Source organism: Ceratotherium simum, chromosome 5 (genome assembly GCF_057802395.1).
Source record: "Ceratotherium simum simum isolate JZ-2026a chromosome 5, ASM5780239v1, whole genome shotgun sequence".
Taxonomy (NCBI): Eukaryota; Metazoa; Chordata; class Mammalia; order Perissodactyla; family Rhinocerotidae; genus Ceratotherium; species Ceratotherium simum.
This window is the reverse complement of record NC_141904.1, coordinates 3494634-3506756: the sequence shown is the minus strand read 5'-3', so window position 1 is coordinate 3506756 and position 12123 is coordinate 3494634. Positions and strand designations below refer to the sequence as shown.

Below are 12123 nucleotides of genomic sequence, written 5' to 3'. Positions count from 1 at the left end.
TTTCTTCAGCTCAATATCAGCACTCAAAGGAGAAAAAAGCATCCACGCATATCACAAATGAAAACAAAATGAATGTCACTGGAATCATTTATTTTTCCTGACTGAGGCTTATAAAATTGATACAGAAATTTGATCCTATAACAAATTATACTTTCATAGTTCAAATTTAATTTCCTTTAAACTCTTTTAATATATATATTTTTTAAGTTGTGAAAATGTTTTTGTCATGATACTGAATCTTTTTGATTCAGTACTCATTTAAGTATTATGGTCAAGTAATTAAGTTTTAAAACATCCAAGCAAAAGTCATGTGTTTTAATTTCTTTATTGTCTATGGAAAAGACCTTAATACCTCTCATACCGTGACAGCTAAAATTTCCAAGCTTTTCGTTATCTTTTCTAGCTGTTATCCATACATGGACGTGTTTCCACATTTCGTATGTCTGCCAAAGAGAAATAGTGACGTGGAACTTGAGAACTGGTTCCAGTTCTTTCTCTTCATTTAGTATGAAGAAAATACTAATGATACACTCAGCAAAAATAACTGACGTGCAAGCAAACCATGAGCAGCACAGCTCAACAGAGAGCGGATTTTGTGGACTGTCCCACCGTCTGAATATTCCTCACAGTGATTCCTGATGAAAGACTCTTTCAATCTTGTGAGCGTGAGTGTGCAGTCTCACTGGCATGTAGGTTCACGTCCTTGGGCAGGAAGGCTAGCTCACAGCTGCAGAAAAGCTCAAGGCGTTGTTTTAATTCCTGAAAACCTTACATCCTACAGAGCAGGAGAGCACTTTTCCTTTTTTTTTTAATTTTGCTAGTTAAGAATGTGGCAAAAATGTATGCCAACATAGTCCAGTCAATCCTCATTCATTTATGTTGTAAGTTTGGTCTCAGAACATTTCTGGAAGAGAGACATTTCACAGGAGCCACTGCTGGGCAGCCTTCCATTGCCATGTCTACCCTGGGCACCTGGCCATCCTCTTTCGGGGCTGTATGCAGGCACTGATTAGCATTCACAGGCCACAGGGTTAGTTTCACTGGCCACACTCCCAATGTTGGTTGCCTTTTATGTGGTGGCATTTGAGCATTGTGGTCAAGCCGTTAAGTTTGGAAACATCCAAGCAAAAGTCATCTGTTCTAATTGCTTTATTGGCAGTATAAGGGAAGACCTGATTACATCCCATGCCATGACAGCTAAAATTTCCAAGCTTTTCGTTCTCTTTCCTAGCTGTGTTGTGCAGACATTGACATGTTTCCACATTTCGTATCTCGCCCAAAGAGAAACAGTGACATGGAACTTGAGAATCAGGGTAAATATTCTCTAGGTACCAGGACAAAGGTTTGCATTGTAGGTTGTGCCTTAGACCAAATCTCATTGATCTATTTCCGCAATCCACCTTTGTAACACCTGGGGAAATTAGATAGAATAAATTCTTGACTTCACCTCTCCAAACTCTGCAATCATCTGTTATTTTTATTGATAATCTGCCTTGAGCCTCCTGGAAACATATAAAGTATAGATTTCCAAAACACATATCCAACACGTAAGCAAGTAATTTCCAAAGTATGTCAACAGTGCTTAATCCTAAAGGAAATTTCTAGGTTTTCTCCTCCTCAAATATCCATGCCAACATTGTATTAGTTTGCTAGGATTGCCATAACCAAGTATCACAAATGGAGTGGCTTAAACAACAGGAATTTATTGTCTCACAGTTCTGGAGGCTTGAAGTCTGAAATCAAGATGTTCCAGGTCATGCTCCCTCTGAAGGGGTAGGGGAAGTATCTATTCCAGGCTTCTCTCCTAGCTTCTGGTAGTTCCTTGGCTTGTGGCAGCACAACTCCATCATCGCATGGTGTTCTCCCTATGTCCGCGTCTCTGTTCAAATTTTCTCCTTTTTGTGAGAACATCAATCATATTGGATCAGGGCCTAGCCTAACATCCTCATTTTCACTTGACTGTCTCTATAAAGACCCTATCTCCAAAGAAGGCCAGATTCTGAGGTTCTGGGGGCTAGGACTCCAATGTATCTTTTATGGGGGACACAAGTCAACCCATAGCAAGCATGATATATTCCAATTTCTTAAAAGTAATCTCTGTCCATTGAAAAAAGGCCTCCTGCCATTGATGATGTTCTGACAGGAAGAGTTGATCAACTTTCCTTCAGTCTACTTCTCTGTGGGGAACAGGTGTCAGCAAGAATTGAGCTTCCAGTTGAATACACCATAGGTCCCATCGCAGCCTGGCATGTACTCAAAAGTGTCCTGATGTATCACCTCAACGATGAGACATACCCTGTTCTCCTGTCATCTTTGATCCAGGCTAAGGGAGGCTTCAGCCACCCCATTGTACACTCACAGTACTGGTACCTACGCAAAACCCCAAATAAAAACCCTTGCTTGTATCTTTTCTGGGAATTCAGGGTTACAGCCTTAGCTGCCCATTCTCCTTGCTCAGCACTTTGCAGTAAAATTCCTACTCTCTTCCACTACAGCCGGTGTCAGAAATTGGCTTCCTCCAGGATGGGTGAGCAAAGTGACCTCAGGTCCCACATCAAGTCAAGGAAGATCTGCATATTTATACACATATGCCTATATACACATGAAGAGGCATGGAAAACTTTACATACATACATAGATATCCTCACTGAAATTTACTTCAATTCACTTGCACCGGAAACCAGCTTCGTAGGTTTCTCCAGGTTCCGACGCAGGGGGTTGGCGGATGCTCCCGGGCGCCCCCGGCGAGGCCGCCTCCCCCCCGCGGGCCCGGGGGGCGCCGCCCGAGCCCCTCCCCGCCGCCCCCGGGCCCGCGGCCCGTCCCGCGCGGGGCTCCTGGACGCGCTCCCGGGGGCGCGCGGGCGGCGGGAGGCCGCTGGGGCCGCGCTCTGCGCCCGGCCTGGCGCCCCCCGGGCCGCGTTGGGCGCGGGTCCCGTCCGTCCGTCCGTCTGTGCGTCGGCAGCACTCGGGCTCCGTGCTGTCGGCGTGACGCGCCTTCAGCCTCTGCGTCCACGCGGCGGGGACTTGCTCTCCGCGGAGTGGCCGCTTCTGCTTCCGCTGAGACGCCCCGTGTGCGCGGAGCCCCCGCAGCCGGGCGCCCGCGCCGCGGTCTCCAGACCCCGTCCTGAGCCGCGTCTGCAGGAGGGTGTGACGGGGGTTCTTTCCTGCTGGCTGTCACAAGGGCCGGTGTGCAGGTCAGGGTCGGGAGTCTAGGATGTGACATTCCGTCGCCTGTGGGGCCATTTCTCATCCACCTTCTTCCGTTCATGTGACTATTTGGGCGGTAAAGCTGCCGTAAAATTGTAAAATATTTCCACAGAGACTAAAGGGAAGCATTTAACCAAATTGCTGGTGTCATAGTAATTTTACGAATGTCTGTGTATTTGGATATATATGTGTGTGAAGGCGTAATATTTTAGATATACACAGAAGTAAATATCCATTAGAATGTTTCCCTAAGATTAAAATATGGTTTATACTTGTAGGATGAATCTTGAAGATTAAGTGTAATCAGTTGAATCAAGTTAAAAAGTTGAAAATGTAGCAAGAAATGCATGTGTATGTAAGTCTGTGTGTGTCTGTGTGTGTGTGTGGAGGGTAGATCTACAAGCCAGTTGACCCAAGAGCAACCAAGATATCAAACTTGTTCTGTTGAGACCAGACATTATGCCAAATCTCCTTTTTTCAAAGGCAATTATAAATGACAATTTCAACAGTACACTAACCATATACATGTTTTTAAATGTAGAAAGAAATTATGTGCAAAGAGCTATTTTTCTCCCATCTGTTTGAAAGTAATAGACATATTACTAAATAACTTACAGTTAAAAAAATTCTCTATAGAAATTAGAAAATACTTTGAATTGAATGATAGGGAAAATGCATACATATCAAAACTTGTCGGACGCAGATAAATCTCGTCTTAGAAGGGATTTTATAACATACATTATAATTTCTAATGCGCACATTAGAAAAGAAGCAAGGTCAATTATCAGTTGGCTAATGGTCCATCTGATAAAGTCTTCGGCTTGTGTTTCCCAGAATCCCCTCTCCTTTCACCGTCTAACCATCAGAATACCTTCCAGCCCCCATCACACATCACTACCGTGCCTGTGCACTGGGGCTCCTACATACCCCTCTTAGAAGACCGGCCTTTAGCTTCCTGCTGCATCCTACACTGGACCCCTAGTCACAGTCTAATCTCGGTGCAGGATTTCCTGCTACCCTTTATAAACTGACCGCTACTTTCATTTCGCCTCCATTTTTGCTGTACAGACTTCTGTCAGTAGCTGTAGCATTTTGATTATTTGTGTAGGGAATATGAATCTCATTGAGGGAGTTACTTTTTTTAAAAATCGTTTCTTTTTCTTTTTCCCTGGGAGCTGGAGGAATAGTTTGGCTGGGCAGCACAGGGTTTGGGGTAGGAGAGAGCCTATGAGAGCACAAAGGCCGTAAATGGACTCTGTGGCTGGCTCACCCGGATTACAGATTGCCCATGCCCTTCAAAAGTGAATTCATTTCCTTCTTTCTTTATCTTTTCTCTCTCTCGCTTTTGTTTTTTTTTTTAATTTTTTGTTTATTGCAGTAACATTGGTTTATAACATTGTATAGATTTCAGGTGTACATCATTATACTTCTATTTCTGCATGGATTATATCATGTTCTCATGTTCACCACCCAAATACTAATTACAATCCGTCACCACACACATGTGCCTAATTATCCTTTTTGCCCTCCTCCCTCCCCCCATTCCTCTGTGGTAACCACCAATCCAATCTCTGTCTCTATGTGTTTGCTTGTTGTTGTTATTATCTACTACTTAATGAAGGAAATCATACGGTATTTGACCTTCTCCCTCTGACTTATTTCACTTTGCATAATATCCTCAATGTCCACCCTTGTTGTCGCAAATGGCTGGATTTCATCATTTCTTATGGCTGAGTAGTATTCCCTTGTGTATATATACCACATCTTCTTTATCTTCTCTCTCTTTTGAAAAGCTTACTAATGCAACAAACACCGTGAATTCACTATTATATTCACTTCCACTGAATGTTACCAATAACATTTTCTCTATGTGTTTCTCCTATCCTGTCTCTGTTTCTCTCGAGAAACAATTAAAATCCTGGTTGAAGGGTATCTAATTCTCTTTCTTTTATTAAAAATATTTTTAGATGTAGTACAAGGGCCTAAATACTATGCTTAGTTTTGCTTATTTTGGGGGCAAAATATGGGCTTACACTTTATGTAGTCTTCTGCGACGTAACTTTCACTCAATCATATTTTTAGTAGCCATAGATGCTGCATGGAATGTAAGCTTATTCATTTTCACTCATGTGTCAAGTGTCCCGTTATGATAATATGCCACAATGTATTTAACCATTCTCCTGTTTATGGGAATTTGTTTTATTTCCCCTAGGTTTTTGTTTTGTGTTTTTTCTTTGTTATTTTGCTGTTACAAAGTATGCTGCTATAAATTGCATTACTAGGCCTCCAGGTGCACATATATAAGAATTTTTCTAAGATTATTTGTAGGAGTAGAATTTTGAATTAGAAAATTTAATGCTACATTATTTTCTAAATAGCAGTACCAATGTACATTCTCAAGGCAATGTATGAGCATTCCCAGTGATCTGCATCTTTTCTGATAATTGGATTTGTTAAACTTCATTTTTGCCAATCAAATTGTGTAACATAGTATCTTATTGTGGTTTTAATTGCATTCCTCTAAATGCTAATGAGTTTGGTTATCTTCCTGTACTTACTGCTCATAAGTATTTCTCTTTCATGAAGTGCCTATTCAAGTCTTCTGCTTGTTTTTCCACTGCTTATTTTTTTCTGATGAATTTGTGCAATACACACACACATATCTCTGCACACAAACACATGTATATATAGTATTCTGAATCTTTGTCACATTCTCTCAGTGTGTTGTTTTCCTTCTTTTCCTTCTAAAGAAGTTTTTTTTTTTTATTTGAGGAAGATTAGCCCTGAACTAACATCTCTTGCCAGTCCTCCTCTTTTTTGCTGAGGAAGATTGGCCCTGGGCTAACATCCGTGCCCATCTTCCTCTACATTACACGGGATGCCGCCACAGCACGGCTTGACAAGCAGTGCCTCAGTCTATGGCCCGGATCGAGCCTGTGAACCTCGGGCCGCCGAAGTGGAGCGTGTGAGCTTAATCGCTATGCCACAGGGCCGGCCCCTAAAGGAGATTTTTGATGACTAGAAGTTGTTAATAATGAAGTAGGAAAATTGATCAATTATTTTTATGGTTAGCATTTTGCATCTCCATTTAAATAATAATTTCCTATCTAAGATCAGAAATATATTTTCTTCTAAATGTTTTCAAATTTTGCTACTCACAAGTTAAATTTTCAACTCGAAATTGATTTCAGTATGGTATGAGGAAGGGAGCCAGTCTCATTTGTGAGAAATAACAACCTCTGCTTGTACTGCGCTTATACATGTAGATCTGTTTCTGGTTTCATAGTCTAATCAGCTGATCAATTTGACTAGCCCTGAATCAGTAGTGCTCAGCTTTAAGTGTTTTAGCTTTATAGTAAATTTTAATATCTTGTAAGACAGGGTTCTCCATCCTACTCTTCTTTTTCAGAAGCATCGTAACTATTCGTGGCACTTTATTGTTCCGCGTAGTTCAGAATCAGCTTGTCAAGCCTAATTAAAAAAAATTGTTCGCATTTTTGTTGGAATTTTTTGATGATACATAGATATATTGGGATAGTATTGATGTGGTTATTAAGATAGTGAGACTTCCTACCCATGAAAACAATTATTTTTAGGTCTTCTATAATATCTTTCAATACAATTTCATGATTCCCATCATGTGTGTATCTAGCACTCTGTTTTTTATGTGTGGATGTGCTTTAGATCTTTTTTGTTATAAATGATGTTTTTCATCTCAGCTGTATTTCTAGCTGTTACTAGTGAATAGATATATATTAATATTTGTATGCTAATTTTATAGCACTAGACATTGCTAAACTCACTTAGTTTTAGATAAGTTTTATGAGATTCCTTTGAATTTTTTGTGAGACAATATCTCTAACAACGACTTTTTCTCCTTCCTTTCTAAACCTATAACTTTATTTTCCTTGCTTTCTTGCACTGGCTAGAACTTCAAATTGAGTGTTGGATAACGTGAGCCTTCTTTTTCTGTTCTATTTTTTAAAGAATAATTCTAAGTCTTCATAAGCAAGAGAGTTACTGTAGGTTTTTGGTAGATTACTTTTATTTAATTAAGGATTTTCCCTCCTAGTTTTCATTCGATAAAGGTTTGAATTTATTAATGCCTTTTCCTATATTGATGGAGTTTTGTTAATGGGGTGAATTGCATTCCTGGATAAACCTACTTCAGCCTTGATATAGTGCTCCTGTGATGGCAAGTGAGATTGGGCTATATTTTTCCTTCCTTGTCTTTATCTGATGGTGACATCAAGAAGATACTGCATCAAAGGATGAATTAGCAAGCGTCCTCTCTTTTACAGTTTTCTGGAAAAGTTTGTATAAGATTGTGGGCATCGATTTCTTGAGAATTTGGTTGAACTCATCTGTAAAAACTCCAAGGCCTGATTTTACTTTTCTTGTCGTTGTTGTAGGTCTGTGAGGAAAAAAAGTTATTGCTTCAATTTCTTTAATATTTCTTGAACTCTTCAGGCTTTCAACTTCATCTGGAGGTAGTTTTTGTTAGTTATGTTTTTCTAAGAATATGTCCATTTTCTTTAAGTTTTCATATTTATTTGCATAAGTTTGATCCTAGGACTCTTGGATTATCTCCATTTTCCAGCATATCTCTAGAAAATTCTTTTCGTTTATTGGAACTTTCACCTGTAACTTTGATCCTTGTCTTCAAAAGTTAATCTGTTTTACAAGGTTTATCACAGAAGGAAGTCTTGGTTTTGTTCATCTTCTCTACTGTGTCTTTCTTTTCTGTAATTAACTTCCTCTCTTATCTTCATTATGTTCTATCTTCTACTTTCTTGGACTCCTTTTGTTACTGTTTCCTAACAAATTAAGTTAAATATTTGATTCATAATTCTTATCCTTTCTTCCGTAGTTTAAATAGAATTAGTTAAACTATAAATTTTCCCCAAACTACCACTTCCACAATAATCCGGTTATTTGGATAAATAATGTAGTCATTATTGTTTAATCATCAAAGTCTTTGAACTTCCACGTTGATTCATTCTTTAGCCCATGATTTATCTAGTATGTAATTTTCATTTTTATTTTCAATTTACAGAATCTCAAAATATCTCTCCTCAAGATACTTACTACTTAAAGGGGAAAATAGTGAGTTTACAGTGGAGACACCTGGCAGACACCACAGTGACCAAGTGGTCAGAGAAACATCATGAGTAATAAGACATATGACACTGTATCTTCCCTGACACAATGCACAGAGGAGGAGACAGCAACATCCCTTCTGTGGTACTCTTGTCCAAATTAATAACCTCCATCTAATATTAAGGAATCACCGTCCAACCCAAATCGATGGAGAGACAACAACATAATTCACCAGTACTCTTCAAAAGGGTCAAAGTCGTGAAAGACAAAAATGAAAAAGAAAAGACTGAGGAAATGTTAAAGATTGGTGCAGACTAAGGAGACATGACAAGTGAAGACCGTGTGGAACCCTGATTGACTCCCAGAGGGAGAGAGTCATTAGTAGGGGAAAAATTAAATTTGAAGAAGGTCTGTAGATTAGTTGTATGAATGATAATTTCCATTTTCCTCACTGTACTCTGGTGGTTATGTCACATGCTAACATTAGGAGAAGGCGGGTGAAGCATATTTGGGAACTTTCCTACTATTTTTGAAACACTTTTGAAGTCTAAAATGACTTTGGACTAAAAAGTTAAAAATATGGGTTTGACTCTCATCCTTCTTCTTAACAAGGAAGCAGAGGATCCTCTCATCACTGGTTGTCGGTGTGTGCTGCTTCTCACAGAAATACCAATTGTGCTAATTTTCATAATTTTTGAAGGCCGGTGGCTATGCTCCTTTTGTGCTCTTGAGAGTCAAGAAAGTCTTGGTGAGATGAGGCGTCGGGAGCCAAGAATCCAAACTCCTTGCTTCAACACAAAACCGTCTCCTGCAATGAGTTTCTTTCTCATGGGGTGCAGCTACCAAGTTAACCAGTTCATCCCATGGCCCATGGCGCTTATTCATCGCAGGCTCCGAGAGCCTCTTTTCCTTCCTTTAAAGACTTTCCTCACATGATCTCTGTTATGCTTTCACAAGACGGGGGGCTATGCTTTCTCTTCTGCACAAATATTATCAGTGCACTAGGAAGCGATTCACTCCCACAGAATGGAGGCAGGAAAGGGCGGTAAGGAGACTGTCCATTGAGGCAGGAGTTGACTTCTCCAGGGCTTAGTCCTTTCTCTGCTGTACCTCTACACTTGCCGAGTAGATATTGCAAGTCAAGCATTTAATAAAGAACCCCACAACAGTAATGGATATTCTTATCCATTATTATTTCGTAGTGAAATGGAGCTTAGAGAAGTGAAATAATATCATGGATCCTAGATCTAGAAACTGGGAGCAAGAATTGACACTTAGGTGTGTCAGAGGCCCACACCAATGGCTTTTCCTTCAGAGAAGCCAGAGTTCTTATATTCTACTATTAAAGTTAAATTTTGGTCAGATTGTCTTTGCAGAGTATACGTGCTTTAAACTACTTTTTAAAAGATGTAACAAACTGTACAATTTATACAGTTTCTGAAATAATATTTTATATAGTTATTTTTAATCATTTAAATTGCGATATAAGTTTTCATTGGTTCATTAATACTATGGAGGATTTTCCTTTACTAGTTCAAAGTGAATGTGTTTACTGCAAATTTGTTTATGTTGTGCTATTTGTGTCATTTTCTAAGTGAGCTAGCGATTGCATATAAAAGCACTTCACCTACTGTATGGCAAAATAATCCACCAATGGTAGCTGTTAATGTTACCTTTGCTTCTGATCCTCTGGATTCTGCTCCCACTGATTTAAAGAAAATATTCTTTAGATGTGAGCATTGTAACTGTCAAGGTGAAAGGCATTTTGTTAACCTTATTCTACACTGGTTTGCCATTGGCTGGTTGTGTGAGTTTGTGTATTCATCTGTTTCCTCAGCAGGTAAAGTGGACATCGTGATGCCTTTATCACAGAATTAAGTCAACAGCAAATGAATTGAATAAGGTGTTGGGTGTGACATCATTTTGTAAAGTATATAGAACCACACCAGTGTAGGCAATTACTCTGAGTTTTGTGGTATTAAATGTATAACAAAAGCTTCTTGAAAACAGTTCCTCTCTAGATTTCTATGCAAATCACTGCACATTTTATGTTTCTTTAAATTTCATGACAGCATCCTTTGTGTTTATTCTATTCCCCCTCCTCACACCTCCTTCCCCTAAGTGTGGGGAGGAACTGGGGGAGGACTTCAACTCTGAAATGAGAGGGGGATACAGCCCTGCTGTCAGACCCTGTACACACAGAAACAACTGTCGTAATGGCCTGTGTAGAAAGTGCGGTGGGAACACAGAATTGCCAGAGTCTGCCAGAGTTGGGGAAGTTTGAAATAAGAGGTGACACTTTAGGGATTTGCAAGAAGCAAGAGGGGGACGATCGTTTCAGGAGGTAACAGCTCGTGTGAGCGAGAGTGGTGGGTGAGCACGTGGGCGTTGAGAGAACATAAGGTGGTCTAGGAAAACTGAAGCCAGCAGTTTAAAAGAAGCAGCAGAGGGAGATGAGGCTGGGCTGGAAAATGAAGCACTGGCATCCTACGATTAGGCATTTGAATTTCGTTCTTCACATGATGAACAGTTACTGAAGACCGTGGAGCCGGGGAGATCATGATGAATTTGCATTTTAGAAAAATGATAGAGTGACAGCATTGAGAGAGGGTTGGAGGGAGGAAAACAAAGTCAGGACACGTGGAAGGAAGGCAGTGAGAGCCAGTGAAGGGCTGCTTTGTGGCTGCACAAGAAGAGAAACGTGTGGAGTGTGGACAGGACTCGGGAGTTGTTGGTGTGGTCTCAGGGACACCAGGCCATTGAGTGAAGGAAACAGGAGGAAGAGGGTTCTGACGGGGTGGGAGGAGGAGGAGAGGATGGTTGCTCAGGTAGTGTCTGGGCTAGCTGTGGTTCATTGGGGTGGAATGCCTAGAACTTGTATATACCAATCTGGAACCCAGGAGAATTACCTAGACTGGGAACATCCAGAATTGTCCAAACCTTCCTCTATGGTGGAGGTTAAGAAATTCCATATACCAGGAGGACAGCAGGAGCTAAATGAGATGATACGAGCAGGAGTGGTAATCCCACCAATTCATCCACTGGACAGTATGCAAAATGAAGATTAAATATGTGCTGTGGAAGAACAAATAAAGTAGTCCCACCAGAGCCTCTGCTCTGCCAAACGTGAGGAAAGCTCTTGAGAAGAGCAGGAAGAGAAAGGTGACCAGCCTGCTCTTACAGGTTAGCCAATGCTTTCCTTCCCATCCCAACTTCAGAAGAAGTTCAGACACAATTTGCCTTCACTTGGACAGGACTCTGATACACGTTTATCGTCCCCCACCCCAGGGCTGTCTGAGCCCTCGCAAATACTGTCACCACTCAGTTAGGCACAATTTTGAACTGATGAGTATTAACAGGAAGACCATTCATTATATTAGTAATATCAGGATAATTTCTCTCTGAGGAGGGAACCAAGGACTATACTGATGCACACGATTAGCTGAGGATGGTCAATCAAGGAGCTAAAATACAGGAACCAGCCTCATCAAGAAATTTTCTAACACTAACTTGATCCAAGATCTCGAGATACATTCCACAGATGTATGGAACAAAACGCTGCCTCTGCCAGACGAGCAATAAGAAAGAAGCACGGTCCCTGTAGGCCATTTGGATATTGACAGATGTATAAACCAACATAGGCACCTGCTGACTCCTGTACATTGAAATAGCTCAGAATTGGACCAAGGACCAGAACAAAACAGGAGTTCACAGAGGAATCTGGAGGAGTTCCCCAACCCAGACACTTGCAGATGAAGTCAGGCACTGCCACTCAGTGGGATTTGGGATTAGGAATCTAAAATCTACTTGATGCAG

At 40.6% G+C, this 12123-nt stretch overlaps 1 pseudogene; it reads right to left on the bottom strand.

The window, feature by feature from the left end:
* Positions 1-870: 870 nt before the first annotated feature.
* LOC101388452 (polypeptide N-acetylgalactosaminyltransferase 1-like) lies at positions 871-11916 on the bottom strand (annotated as a pseudogene).
* Between the last annotated feature and the right edge of the window lie 207 nt (positions 11917-12123).